Genomic DNA, 25,347 nt, shown 5'->3' on the forward strand with positions numbered 1-25,347 from the left:
TCATAGCAGCCTCATTTTCATAACTCAGCTATTTCATCAGTAGCAGGCTATCAACTGCTGAATGAATAAATGAATAGATTTCAAAGTGGAATAGTGTACCATAATGAAAATTAATGCTATACAGCTACATACAAAAACTGGATGACTCTCCCAAACATAATGTCAAGTAAAAGAATCCAAAGACAAAAGAATAGTTTTAGTATGATTCCTTTTGTATATACTTTAAAAATCGGCAAAACCAGTGTATATTGGTAGAAGTCAGGATAGTGAGGGGAAGAGGCAGTGGTGAACGAAAAGCAACAGAGGTGGGGGAATTTCTGGGGTGATGGTGATGTTTTACTTCTTGATATGAATAATGCTTCCAGGGATATGTTCACTTTGTAGTAACTCACAAAGAATCTGCACACTTTTATTTATCTAAATTTGCCTTCATAAAAAAGCCTATTACATTTTTTTTCATTTTGAAAGGATTCCTTTGGCTATTGAGTGAAGAATGGATAAGGGAACAGGTAAGAGGGTATGCATAATGACTGCATAAGGCACGCATGATTGGCTACTGAATATTTCAGGCAAGGGATAATGGAGAATTGGTGGTAGAAAAAGATAACGGATAGTGGTGTTAGAGATAGCAGAGGCTTAAACAGCCTGGGTAAATATGTAAGAGAAGATATTGGTAGGAATAGGTAATAGAATAAAAAACAGAGTAGGGACAGGAGTTGTCAAAGAAAGCTGCTGCCTTATATAAATTGGTGAATTATTCTGACATTCACTAGAATAAGAAATCTGGATATATGAGCTAAGGTTTTTTAAATGGCATCTTTATTGAGTTATAATTCATGCTCCACATAATTCACCCTTTAAAGCGTGCAGTTCAAGGGCAGGCATTTGTCTCAGCAGTTAAGGAGCTGATTGGGATGCTTGTGTCTCATCAGACTGCCTGGGTTTGACACACAGCTATCTAGTTCCAGACTCCAGTTCCTTGTGGGTGCAAACCCTATGAGGCAACATGATGGCTACAAAGCCTCCCATGTGAGAGACGTGGATTGCGTTCCCAGCTCCTGACTTAGTCCCCCTCCTGCCTGCTGTGAGCATTTGAGAACTGAAACAGTGGATGGGGATGGTCTATCTGTCTGCCTGTCTTGCTCTCTCTGTCTCTCAAATAGATTTTAAAAATATGAAAGTGTTGGGACCAGTGCTGTGGAGCAGAGGGTTAAAGCCCTGGCCTAAAGCGCCAGCATCCCATATGGGCACCGGTTCTAGTCCCGGCTGCTCCTCTTCCAATACAGCTCTCTGTTATGGCCTGGGAAAGCAGTAGAAGATGGCCCAAGTCCTTGGGCCCCTGCACCCATGTGGGAAACCTAGAAGAAGCTCCTGGCTCCTGGCTTCGGATCGGTGCAGCTCTGGACATTGCGGCCATCTGGAGAGTGAACAAGCGGATAGAAGACCTCTCTCTGTCTCTACCTCTCTCTGTAACTCTGTCTTTCAAATAAATAAAATAAATCTTAAAAAAAATGAAAAGCAAAAATAAAAAAAGAAAAAAGTAAGATAATAATGCAAATGATTTATTGCATGTGAATAAATACAAAAGGATTTTCAAATGTTTGTGTTGTGGAAAATGGAATTTAAAAGTAAAAATATAAATTTTATCTCTCAACATAAGCTTCATCAAGTTCAAGGTGTTTTGGTAAGCAATGACACCAACCATTTGGTCCATCCATAAACAGTTGAGGGCACTGGAAATTTAACCACGTCAATGTAGTCTTTTTATCATTATTAACTGAAGAAAAATGAGTTCCATTTAAAGATTTTTTTAATTAGTAAAGAAAAATAAGTCAAATTGAACCAAATCAAGACTGTACTCTGGATGCCTAATAGTTTCTCATCAAAACTCTCACAACACTAACTGTCTTAATTTGATAAGAGGAATGAACAGGAGGACCGTCATGGCTGTGAAGGACTCTAGTGTAGTTTTCTCTGGTGCTATTGTACTAAATCTTTGGCTAACTTTATCAAAACACTCTCCTAGTAAGCAGATGTTATCTGCATCTCCAAACACTTGTTGCCAGGACCTTTGTTCTTGACTGGTCTACTTCCACCTCTTCATAGCCACTTCTTTGATTATGCTATATCTTCTGGATAGTACTAGTAAAGCTATCTTTTGTCTCTTGTTACAGTTCTCTAAATAATGCTCCAGGATCCTACCTGTTTAAAATTTCTACTGCTAGCTCTTCTCTTGTCTGCCACTTATCTGGGTACAGCAGTTTTGGTGCCATTGACTTGAAAGTTTGCCTGAGTTCAGTTTTCAGAGCAATGTAACATAAACCAATTGAGGTGTCTGTGTTGCTGGCTATTGTTTCTTCTATTTATTGTTGTCCTTTCCAGCTGGAGTATGGACAAGATTATTTCCTCACAAATTGCTGTGATGATCTGCAACTTTAGGCTTAGTTTTTAATATCATGTCATTCTTTCTTAAAATGAGTTATTCATTTATAAACTGCTGGTATTTTGGGGGGCATCATCCCCAAAGCTTTTCATAAAGCATCAGTGAGCTCATGATTTTCTCTCTGAAGTTAATGATGTTGTTCTGTCTTCAATTTGAGCAGAATTTATGTTGCTTTGAGGAGGAGTTCTTTTCAAATTTATGTCTTGTTTTTTTTTTTTTTTTTTTTTTTTTTTTTTTTTTTTTTTTTTTTTTTTACAGGCAGAGTGGACAGTAAGAGAGAGAGACAGAGAGAAAGGTCTTCCTTTGCCGTTGGTTCACCCTCCAATGGCCGCTGCGGCCGGCGCACCGCGCTGATCCGAAGGTAGGAGCCAGGTACTTCTCCTGGTCTCCCATGGGGTGCAGGGCCCAAGCACTTGGGCCATCCTCCACTGCACTCCCTAGCCACAGCAGAGAGCTGGCCTGGAAGAGGGGCAACCGGGACAGAATCTGGCGCCCTGACTGGGACTAGAACCCGGTGTGCCGGCGCCGCAAGGCGGAGGATTAGCCTAGTGAGCTGCGGTGCCAGCCCAATGTCTTATCTTTCTTAAAGCCCCCAGAGTAGATCCTATTCAGACAAGTTCTAGCAAGTCAGTTCAAGTTTATTTTGAAGCAAGAACATTTTTGAAATCCATGAATAACTTTTCATAATATGCATTTTCCATGAACTTTTTGAAGGCCCTGCATATATGTAATTTCAATTTTTTTGCCCCATAAAAGCATCTTTTAATTGTGTTTTTCACAAATTTTTGAAGTACCCTCTTTATATATATATATAATTTATTTACTTATTAGAAAGACAGAGTTACAGAGAGAGAGAGAACAATAAACTAAAAGATTTATCTGCTGATTCACTCCCCAAATGACTGTAACCACTGGAGCTGTGCCAGGTTGAAGCCAGGAGCCTGGAACTCTATCTGGGTTTCCCACATGTGTGACAGGGGACCAAGGACTTAGGCCATCTCCCATTGCTTTCCCAGGTGCATTAGCAGGGATCTGGATTGGAAGTGGAGCAGCCAAGATCAGAACCAGCACTTACATGACATGTCATTATCACTCAACACACAGCAGCTTAACCCACTGTGTCACAATATCAGCCCCATATATACGTTCTCTAGATAAGGAATTTTTAGTTTTTGGAGGTACTATATAATACTTTAAATAAAGTCTTCACGTAGCATGTCCAATATTTAGGCCTCCTTTGTGACAATTTCTTTTGTCAGCTTTCCTGGGACTACACCCTCTACCCCCTATAAGACATGCTTCCCTCTTTGTTTGCATGCCTCAGAATTTTTTGTTGAAAACTGGAGATTTCAAACAATACAATGTGGAAATTAGTTCCTCCCCAGACTAGTTTGTTGTTTTCGCTATTTGTTTAATTGTTTATGATGATTCTCATGGACCAGTTCTGTAATGTCTTCATTCTTCGTTGGGTACCAAAACTGAAGTCTTTGTTCAGTTAGCTTAACAGTTGGGTAAGTTTTCACAGAGACTTTCTTTGAATCAATAAATCTTCCACCATTTGCCAAAGGGCTCTGGGTATTCCTTGGTCACACCATCAATGCTTTAACTGTTTACAACTCTGCCCATGTCTTCTTGTTTCACACAATGTCAAGGTCAATCAGAGGTGAGGGATTAAGGCCTCCTCAAACATTTTCTGCAAATACATGTGACTTTCTAGATCCCCAGAAATACATCAGATTTTCAAGGCCCCCCTGTGCATATCTGATTTCCCAGATCTTCCTTTTAAGCTTTTGGTTACCTCTTTGTTTTCTCCAATTGGTATCATTGCCTGAAATAAGCAAGCTTATGATCAATTGCCACTAAGTTGTTGTTGTTTTTTTTTTTTTTTTTTTTTTTAACAATCTCCCTGGGAATAGGGCTTTCCTCACTGAGTGGTCAAGTGAAATAAAGACAAATTCTGTGAACTGGGCTTTTCCAAGGAGCTGCCAGACAGGTGAAATAATGATAATTCTTTAGGCTCAGGGCTGGACCAGGGCAAAGCCAGGAAACTAGAACTCCATCTAAGCGTCTCTCATGGGTAGCGGGGGCCTAAGTGCTTGAGCTCTTATCTGCTGCTTCCCAGAGTGCACATTAGCAAGGAGATGGATTGGAAGTGGAGTAGCTGGGCCTTAACCCAGGTATTGTGGTGATCTCAAGTGGCAACTTTAACTACTGCACCAGACACCTACTCCTGAAGGAACTGATTTTGACAATTTTTGCTAATATTCTCATTGCTTTTGTGGAAGAGCAGATTTTTGAGAGTTTTTACTCTATAATTTTAGATGTGCATCTTCAGGTTCAGACTTGAGGGAAGAAACAGTGAAGTGGATTTCAGGCTAATTAAATCAAGCTTGCCTTTGAGAATCCCAAGAGAACGTGTCCAGTGGACAGTTATATAAATGCATCACTTCACAGTTGCAGTGATTAACATTTGTTGAACTCCAGATGAAGAGATGACTTAATACTTCCCAGTTAATTACATATTAATATTATCGGTTCATGCAAGGCCTCTCTCTGGTATTTATTCATGTATATATGTACGTATGTATACTTACACACATACCATCTCCATTCTCCCCTTCCACATGTAATCATTCCAACATGTTTAACATGAATCTTCTGGTTCATTAAATGTTCTCCACAAATGTGTATTTTTGTTATGTGTCCATGTTTTGTGTGTAGTCAAAAAACATATCACACATATTTTTTTTTAATCTTTTATTTAATGAATATAAATTTCCAAAGTACGACTCATGTGTTACAATGGCTTCCCCCCCATACCGTCCCTCCCACCCACAACCCTCCCCTTTCCCACTCCCTCTCCCCTTCCATTCACATCAAGATTCATTTTCGATTATCTTAATATACAGAAGATCAGCTTAGTATACCTTAAGTATTTCAACAGTTTGCTCCCACACAGAAACATAAAGTGAAAAATAATAGATGATTTTTTTTAAATGATGATGAAATCAGATCAGACCTATTGTCATGTTTAATCCCAGTGAGAGTCAAGTTGGGAATTGATAATTTCTTTTTTTTTTTTTTTTTTTTTTACAGAAGATCAGTTTAGTGTACATTAAGTAAAGATTTCAGTCGTTTGCACCCCCATAGAAACACAAAGTGAAATATACTGTTTGAGTACTCGTTATAGCATTAAGCCTCAGTGTACAGCACGTTAAGGACAGAGATCCTACATGAGGAGTAAGTGCACAGTGACTCCTGTTGTTGACTTTACCAATTGACACTCCTGTTTATGGCATCAGTAATCTCCCTATGCACCCGTTATGAGTTTCCAAGGCTATGGAAGCCCTCTGAGTTCTCCGACTCTTATCTTGTTTAGACACGGTCATAGTCAAAGTGGAGGTTCTCTCCTCCCTTCAGAGAAAGGCACCTCCCTCTTTGAAGACCTGTTCTTTCCACTGGGATCTCACTCACAGAGATCTTTTTGCCAGAGTGTCTTGGCTTTCCATGCCTGAAATACTCTCATGGGCTTTTCAGCCAGATCCGAGTGCCTTTAGGGCTGATTCTGAGGCCAGAGTGCTATTTAGGACATCCGCCATTCTATGAGTCTGCTGAGTATCTCACTTCCCATGTTGGCATATCACACATATTTATACACACACACATACACACATACGCCCCTGAAAGTTTCTCAAACTTAGATGCACATTGGAATCACCATTGTAATTTTAACCTAATGTTAAACTTACAACACATTAAAAAACAGAATGGACTCAGGTGCCACAATTTTGAAATGACCCCAGGTTATCCCAATGTGTAGCCAAGTTTGAGAATCAGTATTATATATCGTATTTTCCTGATTTTTACACTCAGTATCAGGTTTCTAAGATCTGTCCACATTTCCACACGTGTATCTAGTTCAGAGCTCAGCAAATATTCTCTGTAAGGGATCAGATACTAAATATGTTTGGCTTTGCAAGCCATATGGTCTATGTTGCAACCCAACTCGGTTGCTGTGGTGTGAAAATAGCCATAGACAACACATAAGCAAATGGACATGGCCATGTTCCAATAAAATTTTACTTATAAATTAAACAAAATAAAAACAGGACATGGACCAAATTTGGACCACAGATCATAGTTTTCTGACAGTTGACCTAGTCCTTTGCTTCCATCTCTATGGGGCATCTCTATGGAGTACATTTACCACATTTTCCTATCCTACCAGAAGCTACACTGCAATGAATGACTATCTACTTACTTACCAATTTATCTATCTATCCACCCATCTATATCTTTATGACCCCAGACAAACTTTTTAGGAATTGCTATACCACCAGACAGAAATATGGTTACTCTGATTATGTATTTCTTGGTCTTTCCAGAATGGCTGTATCAATTTACACTTCCATCATTAAGACTTAAGGGTTCCTAAATCCTCACATTCACATCAACATTCAACATAAGCTACCTAAAGTTGGCCAATTTAATAATTTATAATTCTGATTGCAATATTCTGTTGATATGTATGAGTATCTAGTTAATACATGTGTCTTCATAACTTCATAGGCTGCTTGAGGGAAAGACCCTTGTCTGGTTTTGTTCACTATTCTATTTCCAGTGCCTAGCATAATCCTAACATAAAGCAGGTATTCCGTAAGTATTTGAGGAACAAATAATGATGCTCCTCAACTTATCATGGGGTTACATCCCGATAATTTATGAATCCATCATAAATTCAAAATTCCGTAAGTTGAAAATGCATTACCTACACCTAACCCACTGCACATTGTAGCTTAGCAACCCAGTACACTGCAAAGCTTCAGTGGTTGCCCCTTGTAACTGTGCTGGAGCTGACTGGGAACTGCACTCCCTGCTGCTGCCTGGCATCACCAGACAGGATCACACCACATAGAGCTAGTCCAGAAAAGAGTAAAATGAAACATTAGAAGCATGATTTCTACTGAAGGTGTATCCCTTTTGCATGATTGTGAAGTTGAACAATTGTAAGTTGAACCATGGTTAAGTCAGGGACATTGATGGGTATGTGAGCACCTCTGTTAGCCAAACAAAAACATTCAGTTCTTTATTGCTAAGTTTGCATTGGTGACCCGAGAGGAGAAAAAGGAACCTGTTCAGAATAGCAGAATTCCTGACCTCAATAGAACTTGTACTGTGGGAGAAAGGGCAAAAATAATTCTTTCTATTTACTTACAGATTGTTTAAAATTTCATTGATTGATTTATTTGAGACAGACAGAGAGACCTCATCTGTTGGTTTGTTCTTCAAATGCCCGTAACAGCTGGGACTGGGCCAGGCTGAAGCCAGAAGCTGAAAATTCAAACTGAATATCCTATGTGGGTATCAGGGATCCAACTACCTGAGCCATCACTTGCTGCATTCCTGGGTGCACATGAGCAGGAAGCTGGAATTGGAAGTGGAGTCGAGACTCAAACCCAGCCACTCCAATATGGAATGTGGGCATCCCCAGCAGCATCTTAACTGCTATTCCTCACAAAAGATTTTGAGCACTTATGCTATGTGACAGACATTATGCACAATGATGTGCTACACCCTTTTCCCTCAGGGAGCCCATAGTAAGACCAGGGAGGTATTAGATATTCTGGAGGATCTTAGCAGGTGTCCCCAAACCTAATATAGTGCGTGTAAGATAGGACAAGTATGATTAAAATGCAAGATAACCCCTTACGAATGTCCAGATAATTATCTTGGTGATGGGATGTTGGAGGAACTCAGGGATTCACACGAGAGAAGAGTAGTATTGCAGCAGGATTATACAAGCAACTTTAGATATGTCTTCAAGCTGGTCTGCAAATAGTGGCATGATTTAAAGAAATGTAAGATAATTATGCTTAAATCTCCCTTCCCAATTATTCTGTTTTGGCTCCTAGAGAGAAACTGCTCTAGTGTTTTCCTTTCTATTATTTTCCATGTAAAATAAACATTTCCAGGTTCCCACAAATGCAAAGGCTACTGTGCTTCTTTGGCCAATGGCTGATATGATCAGTAATGAATAAAAAAATCTTCCATAACCCTTAACAGATTCCACGTAATTTTGAAGGTTTAACTCCTTTAGGGGACATTCTGGATTACTGGGGAAAGTAGAGTTGAACTTTAATGGATAGAATTTGCTTAATGAGTATTCCCACTTCCCCACCCCCTACTTATACACCCTTGAAGAGTTTCGCTAAATATCATGAGAGACTTGAAAGTCCATACAAATCCATAATCTCCAAACAACAACGATTGATTCAGCTAATCTTGCAAATCCTTCCTTCCCTTTCAACATCATTTATTTTCATCCCCACTTCCCGTTTTCTCCCCCCTTTTAAATCTAACAATCTTAGGAAGTAAGCACTGGTAGATTTTTATTTTCAATATTATTATAACGCTTCATTTTAGGGTTGGAAGAAAGCTGGGGGCATCTGATCCTTGCACTCCCCACAGTTGGTTAAGCAACCTGTCCACAGTCTCACTGTGTGGGTTCATTCTCAGTGCAGCGACAGGTGGAGTGGGTGGGGGCTCAAGGCAAATACCAAAAAGTAGTTTTGGAGGACGAAGGGAGAGTTAGGAAAATAAAAACTGACACAGAAGATCAAAAGCAGCAACACAGAACACAGAGATAGCAGCATTCCACTGACTTCGTCTCTGCTCTTGCTTACCTTTGAGAACTGCTGTAGAGTAGCTCTGGACCCCTCCTGTACTCAGAACCCTGGGATGCGGGTGGCTGAGCACAGAAGCACTGAAGCAGTCACTGGGTTGAGGGTTATTCTCTGTTGCCACCCTACTTCCTGCCCCATTCCATTCTCTGCCCTGCTCTGTGATCTTGGAGGCAGAAACCCATGGACTACATCATCAGACTCTCTCGCTGCCCGGATGGGTTCCATCAACAGAGGCACAAGCAATAGAGTGAAAGCTGGAAGGTGCCCAGGTAGAGGTATTGCTCCTCACCCCTCCCTTCTCAGCCAGTGGCTGAGATCTTCCATGCCCTTAGCTCCCACTGGGCGGCCTCTGCATGTGCCAATTTGCACAGGGTTCTGTTTCTTTCCCTTACTCTTCTCAGGCTTACACATGCACAGGCATCCTGCTGTACTAGTTCCCTGGGTGCCTCGACACCCTTTATTTGTTCTCATAACCCAGTAGGTGGTTCCTTTATTAGAGTCTCCTCATTTGAACCTTGTGAGTTGAATTTTGTTTCCCGTTAGGATCCTGACGGATAGGATAGTTCCCCTAGGTCTTACTTAGAATGCTTTGGTGAATAGTACGAGGTGTAAAACGGTACTGCAGAAATTCAGAGGATGGAGAACGAAAACCCTGATTGTAACACTTCATTGCAGAAATTGGAAAGGCACAAAATACACACAGGGACACAAGTCCCAAACCCAATAAACAAGAGCAATATCAATGCCTTACGGGCAGGGACAGGTGCGAGATGCACACAAGTAGGGAAGTGGGGGAGATAACCGTGCTCCTCTGAACCTCTGTTCCCACCACAGTGTGCCTCGCAAGTGTCTGCTTGTGCTGTGTGCCCTCTCATCAGGCAAGATCATTGTAAGCCAACTTTCTCCCAGGGGGACCTACATGTTAGCTTGCCTGTCACTGGGGAAAGCTCTTGCTGCTTTGCGTCTCGTTTGGTGAAGGTAATGTTTCTTTATGGAAAAATCATTCCATTCTAAAGTATTTTATGTTTTCCTGTTTCTCTAAAGATTGTCATTTCCTAAACATTTCCTTTTATAATGGCCCAGAGGAAATAGAAGCACATTCCATGAAGATTTCATTTAGGAGAAGGAAAAATAGCAATCTTTAACCCTGTAAATATTTTGATGTTGTTGTTATCGTTGCTTTGTTAAGCAACATAATGAGTTGTATGTGTGGTGGGCACTTGTCCCTCTCTCTCTCTGATTTCCTGGGGCATGTACCCACGAGCTGGGTGATGGCCTCTCTGGAGATTCAGTTGCCCTCATCTAGACACTGTGAGATGTATGCCTTCCACCACTGGTAGCCTACTGTGTTTGCAGTCTTGTTTCAGCCGCTGTGCTAAACTGAAGCACAAAGGGCCTTTCATAATCTCTTCCCGTTAGGGATCTTTGGGGCTTAGAAAAAACTCTTTTATGTGATTGTGTTTTGGATAGACCCAGAAAAGCCCATGTTATTGGTGCCCAGGGATATGGTATTAGCAATAACTCAAGGAAGCTGACTCTGCAAAGACTTTTCTTAGAGCATCAGAATTTCACCTCTTTAATTCTTTGGGTCATATAAATGAGAGGACAATGCTGAAACCCCAAAAGGAGGGTCTTCTGTGTTACTGTGTGGCATACAAAGTTGTTCTAACTAAACTTGAGAATTCATTCATTCATTCAATCAACAACAACAAAAAAATTAAGCACTTGCTCTAAGCAAGTTATGAACATTTATAGCCAAAAAGGAATGGTGTGGACCTCAAGTGGTTTACAATCTGCCGACTTAAATGATCTGTCTAGTACTGTTTAAAGGCAATTGCTTAAAATGTTAAATGTTTGAGAGGGATATATTTACCCTGATTGTACATCACACATGTATGCATGTATTGAAACATTGCATGGTACCCCACAGATGTACAATTTTTAATGTCTGTTCAAATGTTTTCAAAGAAATAAAAGTAAGCATCACGTTTAAAAAGGCAACCTCAAAAGACAAAGAGCCTTCTGGGACTTATTTCTTCAGTTGTTCCACTGGTTTTGTCACAGGTCATAATGGGAAGCATTGTACAGTGCAGCTTTATCTTCTTTATCTTATTTCATAATTCCAACCACTCCTTGAGGTCAATAGGGTTAGTATAACATTCCCCATTTTATAGGTGAGGAGATCAAGATACTATGTAAGTCCAAAGGTTTATCCACAGTCATGCAGCTGACGGAAGTCAGGCCCCAGACTTCACTCAGAGAAAAAGTTTTGCTTCCTCCATTTTAAGACTGTCTTGCACCTGGCCTCTGCTACTGTGTGTGGTTTTTTTTCTCCTTTGCATGTGTTAATCTTGCTTATCGCCTAGAAGACTTTAAGCTCCTAAAGGCTCAATGTCACATATTTCTTTGAACTACTCAAAACATTTAACATAATGTTGAACATATTGTTAATCCATATGGATTGAGTATATTGATTTAGCAAGATTTAAGTCAAACTCTGATATGTGCTTGAAAGAATTGACAAGGTAGTTCCCAACTCATCTCTCCAGGACCTACACGTTGACATTGACTTCTACCTCTCTGAACAACATCCTTCTAGATGGATTTAATTTACTGGGGGTTAGGATAATTGGGAGGGGATGAGACCATTACCTGGGAGAGTTAATGGCTAAAGATCTCAGTCAAACTCTTCATTGGAAGTTAATGCATGAGTAATTCTCGAGTGTCTTAACCAGGCCCTGTATTTCACCCGAGAGATTATGATTTTAATTTAACATATCCTGCTGTACAGTGTGTGAAATATGCAGCCAGCAGCAATCACTGTGAGATGAAAGCCCAGTTGTGTTTATTTTAAGAGACTTGCGGTTCTTTGCCAAAGCCAACATTCCTGGGCAGTGAATAGACTGAGTGAATCATTCAAAGTAGGTGAGAGGTCACAAGCCTGGAAAAAAAAAAAGGAAAGCTGAAAGCTTTTCCTGTCAAATGGCAGCATTTGAAAGGGCATTTATAAAGCAGAAGTTATTACGGAAATGGGTTTTTCATTTTCAAGATGAACCTTCTACCTACGGATCCCAAAGACCTCTTCCTTAGCTCCAGCTAATTAATCCTGGTGTTGTTGTTCACCTTTCCTGGAATTAGGGGCAGAGAAAGATGCTGGTTCCCATCTCCTGCTCTGGACAATGACCTCATTGGACAACAGAACAGTAGCTGTTGTTGAGGGCAGTGTAGCCACATTCCCTGTGAGAATCAGGCTGGCATACTGCCCACGTGGCAGGACTTTGCTGAGCATCAGACAAACCTCCACAACCAACACTGGATTCCTAATGTATCAAGTAGTATGGGATATCAACAAGGGCCAGACATGGATTCAACATGGAGGATGTGACAATCCTTTATTGAGCACCTACTATGTAGTAGGCACCTTCTTAATCCTCACTCACCTGATAATGTGGGTATCTTAAATTCCCATCTCAGATAAGGAAATTGAAGTCTGTAGAAGTGAGGACATGTAGGTGGTCAGTGATAGAAACAATATTCAAAACTAAGGAGGATGGTAAGAATCCCATCTATTATCACTAGCTAAAATAGCTGGAGTGAAAAAAAGAGTATGCAAGTCATTCTCAAATTATCTGGGATGCAACTTCTAGCCATATGTGAAAGGCAGCAAGAGATCAAATTTTTGCTATTCACTATACCCTGGAGTATCTGGAAGGAAGATATTCTCTGTGAGCCCAGCCTTAAGAGAAACCAAAAGGAAACAAATCGAAACAATACTGAAGTTGGACCAGTTCCTGTCCTCTGGGATCAAACAGGGTCTGTGAGCCAACAGGGACTAAAATCTGGACTCTAGTGACATGCCAGACATAGAAGAAATCCATGCAAGGTAGCTTTAAGTAATGGAGTCTCCAGAGGCCTTGGTGAAAATGCAGGGCCTCTGAGGGGAATCCAATAGATTGTATCCAATTTTCTTGAAGTTGTTTCATTCAGCAATTCCGCATCAGTTTATGGAGCAGGAAGGGCTTGGCTAAAGGTCCAAGGGGATAGACTGGGGCACTTCCCCGACACTGGGTATGATGGGAAATTGTGGGGGCAGGAACAACTCAAGGCAAGCAGTTGCAGGTGGAGGGTAGTCCTTGGGCAGCAGGGAGGCTCCTTCCAAGTGCTGGAGCTCAAAGCTCAAGGAGAGAGTCCCAAGTAGGAAGACAAAAGTGAAATTCACCAGAACTCATTTTGGTGGGGAATGGGCTGTGGCAACGTGAGCAGTTAGGAGGATCATCTTTTTCAAGTCTCCTGTGACTTCAGTTGCATTTAGATGGTGATAGGGTGTGTGTACATGACTATGTAGGTAAAATTCTATTATAAAGGATTGTTTTGGTGGAGTCTTCACTTTCCCTCCCATTACCTCCATAGTGGATGTGTTGGAGAACTTGTAACGGAAGATGTTTTGGAGAGTTGTGCTTTGTGGGAATGCTCTTGGCAAGCTCTGAGCGTAGGCTTGGCCTCACCTGATATTCTCCAGGGAAATCTGAGTGTTCCCTCTGTTTCAGGAAGATTTGATGACTTAACACAGAGCTTTGTGTGAATGAGTGATGTATTTGCATATGCAGGAAGGGGTTGGGGAAACATATGGAAGTGCTTTTCCCTGTTCCTTATGGCTCTGGTGTACCTTTCTCCCCATTTTCCTGACCATCCCCTCTACCAATGCTCCCCACCCCAACACACACACACACACACACACACACACCCCAGGTCTGGTGGTGGCATACTTTGTGGTTTATTTTCTTTTGTTCTTTCCTAAACTCTAGCTGATTGTAGACACTGCTGCAATCATTTCCAATACACCCCCTCTGCTGCTTCTTTAGTTCACCACAGGGCTCTCCTGACTCAGAACAGAAGTGGATGCTGGCAGGGGACAGGCAGCTCCGGAGATGAAGGTTGAGCTGACAGTGGCTGGTTTCATACATTTTGTATAACTGTAGAGAGAGGAGGGCAGCCATCTCACACATGGTCCTGGAGAGGAGACAAAAGGGGCAGTGGCCGCTGAAGGGTCTGTGGCGAGAAAAAGCAGAGAAGAGATGGTGAGGCTCAGCTTCTAGCTTCTAGCCAGTTCATGGCTAACCTGTAATTAGCTCCACACATGCTCCTTCTTAGAGAATGCAGAAAGCAAAGACCACGCATAAGCTGACCGTACTTGTAATTCTCATTATGTAGTTAGCGTTGCCAAACACACATAACCTTGACTCCATGCCAGGCACTATCCCAAGGGCTTTCCAAATATTAACTCATTTAATTCATTATAGGAAAAAGGAATCCAGTACTATGATTATCTTCATTTTACAGAGTAAGAAACAGAGACACAGGTTAATTAACTCGCCCAAAGTCACACTCTTAGGAAGTGGCAGAGCTGGGTACAATTGTTCACTTTGCCTGTGCTACCTCTTTTGCTAGCATGTTAATGAGCAAATGAAGCACCCAGCACTACATAATACCATGTAAGAATAGTAACTGTTGTCGTTATGATGATTATTGTTAGCTAGTGCTCTACTCCTGTATTTGCATGTAGCTTAAGCATGTGTGAAGCAACAGTTTAGCACAGTTCCAGCTCTGGATGTCTTGGTTCAAATCCTGGTTCCACTGCTCATTATCTGTGAGATATTGGACAAGTCACATACTTACCATATGCTTCAGTTTCTTAAAATGTAACATGGGGAAGATAATAGTCTATTTCATTGATTTGTCATGAATATTAAATGAGGTACTATTTGTACAGCACTTAACAAAATGGCATGCATTAAGTGCTCAGTAAATATTTTTTGTTCATATTACTGCCTGTTACAATTGAATTTAATTGCTTTTCAGGAGTGAATGTCTTTCTTTTTTTTTTCTTTTTTTTCCAGCCTAGTGAGCATTGATGAAGTGCTTGTCTTGAACCCCTTTTAGCTATGTTTTGGTCACTGTTCCCCGCATCTTCAAGTGACAAAGGTGAATGGAGAGTCCCCGAGTTTCAGGATGGTGTTTACTCACTGGCCTTTCCTTTTTTTTTTTTTTTTTTTGACAGGCAGAATGGACAGTGAGAGAGAGAGAGACAGAGAGAAAGGTCTTCCTTTGCCGTTGGTTCACCCTCCAATGGCCGCCACAGCTGGCGCGCTGCGGCTGGCGTGCTGCGGCTGGCGCACCGCGCTGATCCGAAGGCAGGAGCCAGGTGCTTCTCCTGGTCTTCCATGGGGTGCAGGGCCCAACCGGGACAGAATCCAGCGCCCCGAGCGGGACTAGAACCCGGTGTGCCGGCGCCGCTTAGGTGGAGGATTAGCCGGTTGAGCCGCGGCGCCGGCCTAGGAGTGAATATCTTTCACAATGGATAACACACCACTCAGGATACCCCTATCGCATACTGGAGTGTCTGGGCTTGAGTCCCGGCTCCATTTCCGATTCCAGCTTCCTGCTATTAAGCACTGTGGGAGGCAGCAGGTGATGGCTCAAATACCTGAATCCCTGCCATCTATGTGGGAGACTTGGACTGAGTTCAGAACTCCTGTCTTTGGCCTGGCCCAGTCCAAGATGTGGACATTTGGGGAGCAAACCAGCAGATGGGAGAGTTTTCTGTCTCTTTCCCTCAAATAAATAAAAATTAAAAATGATCTGAAAAAGAATGCAAAATTTTACAAAGATTGTTTTTCAATTTTCAAAGTTTCTTTTCATTTAGCTAATTAGGCACTTGTTTCCAGGAATTTTCTAGTAATACTGATTTACATTTATTTATGGAAACACCAGTATGTTTCACACATATCACTGAGTTACTCTATTTAGTCCTGAGGTTGGTTTAATCCCTGTTAAGGATGTGTTAACTAACTCCAGAGAGAGGAAATAGATCCAGTCTACATGGCCAGACATGGTGGACTTTATGATGGACATTCCTGTGCTGTTTTTAGCATGTAAGCACACACACACACACACACACACACACACACGGGCTCCTTAACACAACGTCATTTAATCTGAATTCTTGAATCCCTTGCTGTCCCCATTAACAGAGCCTCCTTTTCTCCCACACTCCCTTGGAGGGTATGGGCTCTGGTCCTCCTTTCTTCCCCTTTTCCCCCATCTCACAAGGAATGTTTTAGGGTTCACCAAGGAACCTTCATTCCTAGGGCTGAGAGCCAGCTTGATTTCCTATTTGGGATTTTCACAGAGTGATAAACACGACAGATAGGACCAGAGACTACTTTCTCTGGACATGTTGTCTTTTCGCTCAACATGGAGCCAAGACTCTGGACCTCATGGACAATTTCCTCATGCAGTAGATTTGGACTAAATACAGAGGCTGGCCATGTACCTGTTGTGCTAAATAGAAGAGCCATGAGGGCCAATAGGCTAGATAGGCTAGGCCTGGCTTTGCGTTGCACAGAGAGTTCTGCCTGTGGGTCAGGCTTTGCAAGCTACCCGAGGACTCCTAGGGGAAGAGGGGTTTGGGTTGGGCAGGGGGCAGATGCTCCTGTTGTGTCTAAGAAGAAAATTGGGGTTCTCTAGCATATGACTCCAGATCGGGCTCCAACCTTTTGGCCACAGAGCATGTTCTTCAATTTCATGGTTCTACAGTTGCTGCCTGGAGAGGGGCTATAAGAGTTCCACCACATGACAACTGTTGCTCTCTGCTCCCCACCTAGCTCTTAGCCTCTCATGCTGCCCTCTCTTGATTTTTGACCAGAGTCCTCCCCCAAATACCAACCTCCTTCTATCCCCAGACTTGAATAGTTATTATTTTTCTGGATCTGGCTTTGTATTTGATAACCTGGTAAACAAATTCTCATAGGACTTTGAGGTGTCAGTGATAGTTGATTTGTATGCTGCTGTCCTCAAGTTAATCAGAGCTTTCTGGAAGCAAAATCTTAACCTGAATGATGGAATCTATTGATGGAATATCAGGCACTTGCGTAGACCCTTATGCCACTCAAGTTATACTACTCAGAATGCTTATCCTTCTGCCCACTCATTGCACCAACTCTGAATCCTTATGTAAACAAAGACATAAGATATTTTGACAAAAATCCTGGAGAGGTAGTTAAGTGTAGTGGTTAAGGCTCAGACAAGTAAAATGCATCACATTCACATTTATGTTTTTCAACCCATTCTGTCCTAGTGTATGTTAACATTCTCTCTCTCTCTCTCTCTCTCCCTCCCTCCCTCCCTCTTTCTCTCTCTCTCTTACTCTCTCTCTCACTGTGTTCAGTTTCCTTTTTACCTCCTCTGATGTGACCCCATGGTCAGTGAAGGGGACTTTTAACAGGGAGAGGACAATATCCCTGTGAAGTTCATTGGCAAAATCCATTGTTGGTGAAAGTGTTTGGCCACAACCCACAGAGCTAGTTCATGGTTGGCCTGCTGCTGAGGGAATGCTAGCTTCTGCATCAGAGCAGGACTCATTTGTAGTTAAAATCCACTTCAGTGCTGAGATGCTGTGAATCTTCCTGCCCTTCACCTCCCCCTTCCATCAACAACTGGACCTCCTGGGTGATGCTGGCAATGGAATGTAGGAAGCAGATGCTACAATCCCTCCATCCATCCCTTCAGTATTTTCTTTCAGAGATGAGAGACAGTCTGAGACCAAGGGAGGCCTCAGTAGTTAGTGGTTTGGAATAGTAAGTACCATTCCTTCCACATTTAAACTCTAATTTGAAAGAGGAGCCTTGCAGTGTACATGGAGGTATTTGCAAGGATGACTCCCAGTTTTCTGGGTTAACAAGTGGAAAGGACAAGGTGGGATTCAGCAGTGACTGTTCTGATTGTTCTTTGTGATGGAATGGATAGAAAACATGCATTATCCTGGGTCATGACTTCGACGTTTGTCTCATAAAGGCTGTGAGACGTGGTAGATTGGCTGGAGGAGGGAGTAGAGAGGATTAGCAGTCATGTGCAGCAAGGATGATCTGTCCAGCACTCAGGAAGGAAGGAGTGGCAATGAACCCTGGGTGGCATGCTGTGCTCAGAAACACCATGCCCCAGGTGGCAGTATAAACATTCAATTATGCCTCAGATGCTTGGCAAAAGACGTTTGCCATGCATCAGAACATTCCCTCTCTGTGCCCAGAGATGGGAGATAAGGCCACATCCAAGGTTTCAAAGAACAGGCAATGAGGCATAGTGAAAAAGGGATACCCTTACCTTACAGGTCATAGAGATGAAGATCTTAGGTCTAGTCTACTGCTTATCAACTATGTGACCCTAAGCTGTCCTTGAAACCCTTCTGAGCCTTTCCTCATCTGAACAAAATGATCTAATTTCTACTTCATAGCCTATACTGCAGGCTCAGTGCATGTCATTGACTTTCATAGAAGCAGAGCCTGTGATGAAGATTGTGTGAACCTGACTGATGAGGGCCACGCACCCAGGACAAGCTAGTAAGGCAATCAGGGAAGCAGGGTAGTGCTGGACCAGAAACTAAGCAAGACAAAATCCCAGCCTCAGCGTCATACTGAAGGAAACTCCGGAGGGTATTTTATACCTCTGAGTTGATCCAATTCTAATGGAGTTGGTCAAGGGCGTGGAGGCAGGGGTTAGTAGTCTGCATCAACTCTCATAAACTCTGAGGGATGTCCCCAGGCTTGACGTGAGCCATTAGAAGTTGGAGGACCATTGAAATCGAGAGAGGGGTTCACAGAAAAAATAAAAAAATAAGAGGGATTTGGGTCCTCCCCCCACAAATGCTGGTATGGCCACAGTGGCAGATTATCCTTGTTGGTGAGGGCTTACCCAAAGCACATGGATCAGCTTTCAACAAGGAACTGACCTCCATGAGATAATTTCATCTTCAGCTATCTGCAAGTGATTTTATATTGGCAGCCTGGACAAGCAAAGGGATGCTTAGGGAAGGTTATCTGAGAGAAAAGTCATCCATTTCTTCCAATAGGCATGCTGTCCTCGGTCTAGACAAAGAGTGGGACTATTGACTCGCTCATATTAATTTAAGCCCTTTAGCCCATTAGCCCTTTAGAGTGCAGTGCTCAATGCCATGGAAGCCCACCAACCAAATGCCTCCAGGCAAAAACACATTTGTATATAAAAACGTTAGGCTTGTTGAGCTAGTTGCAGCAAAAGACAACAATATGCTAGAGGAAACCTTCAGTCCTTGGGAAGGGAGAGGAGACAGAGGGCCCATCATCGGGATCAGGCTTACTCTGAGTGATTCCCTGGATGGTCTAAGGGAGCCGAGCTCAACTCTGGATTGGGTTTCCTCAAGAGGCAGGGACAATATAGTATTTGGGCCTCAATAATTTGCATATAAGATGAATGAGGCTGGAATTGTCACGGGTAAAGACACAACAGTCACGTTAGCCAGAGAAGCAGGGTGTTTAATTATTTTTGTGATTGCCGGTGGCTTTATCTTTATCTTGGTTCAAATATAATCATGGAGTGATCTTGTGCCAGCACTGTGTATATTACTTGAGAACATCATGGCCTGGCTGCCAGCAGGTCCATTTCTCACTTTCTCTGCTTGTCAGCAGGGATGTATTTCATTTCTCAGTGGCGTACTCTTTTTTTCTCATCAAAGTTAAAAGAAAAAGCCCTACTAGTTCTGTTCCTGTGGTGGCAGTACAAAGTCTAAGGAGCATGCCAGCCTTCAGACCACCCAGGACATTACACACAGACACACACACACACACACAGACAGACACACACACACACACCACCACCACCACCACCACCATGGGAATTGTGTTCAAAATTTAATGCCAAGAAGAATCATTTTGCTTAAGAAATAATGTAGTCTTTCTTCTTCACAATGAGGTCTAGCCATGCTTCTTACTTCCTTTTCTGTTATCTTTTTTCCCTTGGGCTTTGAGGATGCCCAGAGCCAACCTTTTTGCTTCATATATGTGTGTTCACCTTTCTCCCTAATCCCAAGTTTCCACTTGGATTTCACTAGTTTTTGTGGTTGATAGTTTCTTCAGGTCAAGGTAGGGGAAGAAAGAATCAATTCCCCATTGAACCGTGTTGCACAGCTTGAAGCTAACACAAAATTCGATTTTGCATTACTTCCCAGTTAATTCATGGATGTAATCTGCCTCTCATCATTTAATGGTAAAGTATCTAGCCTTTCTTGTTTTCAGCTTCCTTCTTCCCTATAGCATAGCACAAAGAGATGTTATGGAGAGGCTATCTGGAAATGCTGTTTTGGATGGGAGCTATTTGGGGGAGTTTTGCAGGCAGACAGTAGAGGTCACCATGGAGCTGTGCATGCTGGAGCGGCCTCTGCCAGGCCTGGAGACATTTCCAGATTGGTCTGAAATGGCATGGGGTAGAATCATAGACTCTTAGGTGTATCCTTTTTGCTCCGCTCGTTAAACAGCATTTCGCGATGCTTTCCTTCATGTCACTTCGGTAATACAGTTGTTTGAAGGCAGGAAGGTGGCTTTTATATGTTGTTTACCAAGAAAGAATCCATTTTAAGCACTACGGAACTCTGAAAAAAAAAAAGGTTACAAAATGTGTTTACTGAAATATTGTGAAATGAGGATGGAAATTCGCAGAGCAGGGTATTTGTCATCTGCTCATGACTAGCAGATGGCCGCTCCTCCTCCTCCACCTCTTCCTCCTCCTCCTCCTCCTCCTCTGCAAGCCAAATGACTCATATCTCTCAGGGTGTGCAAAATGAAATTTCTAAACTCTCCAGAGTAGAGGTGGCAGTGCCATAACTTGATGCGGGAGGAGTGTGCCAGCCAGATGACTGTGCCAGGCAGCACGCTGCCAAATGCTTCACAAAATGTCTCTCTTGTCGGAAAGAAGAGTGGATGTCTTCTCTCCACACGTGTTCAAGCTGCCATCTCTGAAAAGACTCTGGGGATGCTTCAGGCTGTGGGCGAGCCTGTGTGTATAAAACGGAGCAGGTGGTCTGCCGACCCAGAGCTGGGGAGTCACTACTCCTGCCAAGGTGAGTCATGCAAGATGGCTTCACCTGTTCTGGCTTGTCAGCCCTAGAACAGTGGCAGGGCTGCCTCTGGCCATCCACAGAACAAAGTCTGGGTGATTATCACATGCTCCAATAAATGGGAGATTAAATACAGTTTAAAGAGATGGAAGCTACCTGAGTTCAAAGTTCTTCTGTTTCTCTTTTGTTTAATTAAAAAGAACTCTGAGTCTTCTATGTTTAACAAAACTATGAGGGCTGTATTTTGGGCAATTATTTTTTTTTCAAAGATTTATTTATTTGAAAGACAGAGTTACAGAGAGAGGTAGAGACAGAGAAAGAGGTCTTCCATCCACTGGTTCACTCCCCAGATGGCTGCAATGGCCAGAGCTGCGCCGATCTGAAGCCAGGCGCTTCTTCCAGGTCTCCCACGCTGGTGTAGGGGCCCAAGGACTTGGGCCATTTTCTACTGCTTTCCAAGGTCATAGCAGAGAGCTGGATAGGAAGTGGAGCAGCTGGGTCTTGAACCAGCGCCCATATGGGATGCCAGCACCGTAGGCGGTGGCTTTACCCACTACGCCACAGCGCCGGTCCCTAGACAATTATATTTGTTTAAAAAATATAGTTCTGTGAGCCAGGTGGACTAACAGTCAACTTTACATTGTTTTAAAATTTATTTATTTATTTATTTATTTGAGAAGTAGAGTTACAGACAGTGAGAGGGAGAGACAGAAAGGTCTTCCATCTGCTGGTTCACTCCCCAAATGACTGCAATGGCCGGATCTGCACCAGTCTGAAGCCGGGAGCCAGGAGCTTCTCCTGGGTCTCCCATCCTGGTTCAGGGACCCGAGGACTTGGGCCACCTTTTATTGCTTTCCCAGGCCATAGCAGAGAGTTGGATTGGAAGAAGAGCAGCTGGGACTCGAACCAGCACCCATATGGGATGCCAGTGCCACAGGTGGAGGTTTAGCCTACTGTGCTACAGCACCAGCCGTAGTGAACTTGACTTTTAACTGCAGATTCCACTGCTCTTTGTGTGATAACTAATCACTACACACTCTCTCCACCCCCAATCCCTTCACCCATGAACTTCATCTCCTGGTATTTACACCTTTCTGTAGTCATCTCCTTTTGAGGTCAAAAGAAGCCTTGCAGTCTCCACCTGGGTCTCTTAGAACATTCTGGAAGAAGCCAGATGCAATGTACAAAATCTGATTACTCTGACATCTGTATGCTTTGAGAAGGCTTAAGCAGCTACATGAATGAGGTATATGATGAGAGAAATGCCTGGCAAATCCCTAGCTATTTCAGACATCCCAGCTGATGAACCAGACATACAACTAAAGAAGTCATCTTGGACATCCAGCCCAGTTGAACCTACTGGTGACTCCAGCCACCGTCTGACTGCAACCACCTGAGAAAACCCAAGAACCACTTAGACAAACCCAGTCAACTTGCAGAAGAATGAGAGGTAATAGTAATAAATAATTTTAAACCATTTCATTTTGAGAGTTACACAGCAATAGATGACCTAAACACTATAACACTTCATGGCGGGGGGGGGGGGTGTCAGGTAGCTAAATAATCACTGAGTAGATTATGTTAAAACACAGTAATTATAATTTCTTTTTTTACTTTTAAAAAAGACATTTATTTATTATTTGAAAGGCAGAGTGATAGAGTGAGAGCAAGAGCAAGAGAGAAATCTCACCTACAGGTTCACTTCCCAAATGGCTGTGATGGTCAGGGCTGGGCCAGGCTTAAGCCAGGAGACAGGAACCCCATCTGGATCTTCCATGTGGGTGCAGGATACCAAGCACTTGAGCCATCTGCTGCTGCTTTAGTAGGGAGCTGGATCAGAAATGGAGCATCTGGGCCTTGAACCAGTGCTTGTATGGGATGCCAACATCTTGGGTGGCAGCTTAATCCACTGTGCCACAATGCTGGTCCCTGGAAGCATTTTTGAAATTCAAATATTTTTAAGGGATCTTAGACTAGTGATGTGGTGAACAGAAACTCCTGAGTGTGTAAAACACAGGAAAGACAGAAACAGAATGCCCTTTGGGGCTGCATGAGATGATATCATCTATGGCGTGAAGAAGTAGGAGAGAACCTGGAAATGATGAACTACAGCAGTGCAATGGCAGCCCAGTGGCCCCCATTCTTTGTTCACTATTGAGTCCCCAGACATCTAAACCATACTGATAACTGGAAGATGTCCTGACCAGTTTTTTAGGGCAATGAAGAATGTATGTGATGGGAGAAGATTAAAGGCTCTGAATTAGGAGAGTCCAGCTGGACAATGGTAAAGGAATATGGTGGTATATGAGGATGTCAGTGCCAAAGGGTAAGGCATGTCTTAGTCACTTGTACAATCAGGTTAGAGTCATAGAGTCATCGAGAGGGAGAAAGGGCACGGAGAACAGTGGAGTCAAGTGGAGTAGGTCCCGTATGTATAAATAGGATTTATAGGTTAAAGTGTTTCCAATCAACCACAGCCATTGCATTGCAGCAAGCCATTTTGGTGTAGCAAAAGAATATCAAAGTGCACATTGGGAGCTCTTGGTTGAGCTACTAACAGCCAGTATAAACTTGGCAAATTGCTTATCCTTTCTGGGTCTCAAAGGCAAAGAATTATTATCAATCGTAATAAAATTAGTAGTTACATTTTATGAAATCTTAACTTCCTTTGAACTATAAAATCCTATGGTTTTCAGACTATTTAAGTTTGTTAAAAATAGATAATTAATCTTGTAGACTGGAGCTATGAAAGTCTTTGAAATTTTAGGTAATACAATAAAATCTTTAGGAAGGGTATATCTTTATTTCCTGGTATATCCCAAGTACATACAACAATGTCAACACATGGAAGTCACTGACAGAAATATTTGTGGACTAAATGAATAAGCTGTTCCTGAGAAACTTAGGACAAAAAGGACCTACAAAGTAGTTGTATGCCCTATAAATCTGTCCTTAGCTCTCTTTTCATACGTTTTTCTCACTTACTTCTATTGCTTGACCAGATATTGGTATCTGAATTTTTGAGCAATGTTTAGTTTTCTTTCTCTTTCTCATTTTTAAAGAAAAATAGGGAAACCTATGTTTTTCCAACTGATGCTGCCTCCCTAATTTATAATTTTTAATTTCAACCTTTTTATTTAAAACAGTTTCAAACACACAAATGAATATTCATCAGATTCAGTAATTAACAACATTCTGCAATTTTAGTTTCTCTTATGCCTCCACCACTTTCTATTACCAGTGGATTAGATGTGATTACTTTTTAAAGTAAATGCTCTCTCACCCCGTCTAATGAAACAGAACCACCTACTAACTGTTAAACATTCTACTTAGCCTAGCATATGCATTTGTGGTGTTTTCAGTTACAAAGAACTTCCTCAGAGTGCTATTATTTTCTGAATCCAGATTAAGTAAAATCACAATAATTTTACTTAATCTCTCTCTGTAGATGAACCCTTTGTCCCCAGGTTTCAGAGCCCTTCTGCTTAGGAAGGGATTCCCATCAAGTTCCCATCAGGTTCTTGGTTGCAAACATCAAAAGTCCTTGAAGCTGGCTTAACAGAAAACCTATCTCAATGGATTCTGTGGAAGGATGAGACAGCACAGCTTGAAGATATGTGGGCAGTCACGACACCTAATTGCCGCTACAGCTCCAGAAAGCATCCCCATCATTTCCACCACTGGATATAGACACAAGTTGCCCCATTGATCCTGAGTGATGGATGCTGAACTGCTGTCATCTTTGCCTGGAAAGCCATTGCCTCTACCATCACTTTCAATGGAGAAAGATCTCCACATGTCTGTTTCCTTAGATTTGCCCCGTTTAAATTGATGTCTCCTGTGGTGCACTTCCTTGACTGTGTATAAGACAAATGTTCATACCTCAGCTGCAAGGAAAGCTGGGAAAGTGAGTCTCTGGCTCCTTTGTTGGGAAAGCAAGACTCATAACAGGGGCCATCTTCCAAACTCAGGTGTGCAAAAGTTCTGAAGGGCCACAAATTGTGACATGTGTTTATTGTAGTATTTAAGCATAAAATGCTCTTTCAGTGAATTCCAAGATTGTGTGAAAAGAATATAGCTGACATTTTATCTCCATACTACATAATTCTCAGATTAAAAAAAAATCACAGTTCTTTTAAGGATTGGAATTTGGCCTAGTGATTAAGTCATTGGTTGGGATATCTGCATCTCATAAAGGGGTGCCTGGCTTTGAGTCCCAGCTCTGCTGCCGGTTCCAGCTTTCTGAAATGTAGATCCTGGGAGATAGCAGGTAACGGATTAAGTAGTTGGGTTCCTAC

The 25,347-nt window shown here is 42.3% G+C and overlaps 1 long non-coding RNA gene across 6 annotated transcripts in view; it reads left to right on the top strand.

Moving 5' to 3' along the window:
• The window catches only part of LOC149119590 (uncharacterized), a 134,720-nt gene that overhangs the window by 18,862 nt on the left and 90,511 nt on the right, over positions 1–25,347 (top strand). Inside the window, exons 3-4 of one of the 6 annotated variants that reach the window (XR_016227876.1) lie at positions 2,702–2,804; positions 3,460–3,855. The exons of 2 other annotated variants lie outside the window; for them this stretch is intronic. This is a non-coding gene — a long non-coding RNA (uncharacterized LOC149119590). Of the gene's footprint in view, positions 1–468; positions 510–1,286; positions 1,483–2,701; positions 2,805–3,459; positions 3,856–22,330; positions 22,500–25,347 lie in introns of those variants that run through there. 3 more of the 6 variants (XR_016227872.1, XR_016227874.1, XR_016227873.1) reach the window with 3 other exon arrangements.

Source organism: Oryctolagus cuniculus, chromosome X (genome assembly GCF_051225735.1).
Source record: "Oryctolagus cuniculus isolate XC-2025 breed Fujian yellow rabbit chromosome X, ASM5122573v1, whole genome shotgun sequence".
NCBI lineage: Eukaryota > Metazoa > Chordata > Mammalia > Lagomorpha > Leporidae > Oryctolagus > Oryctolagus cuniculus.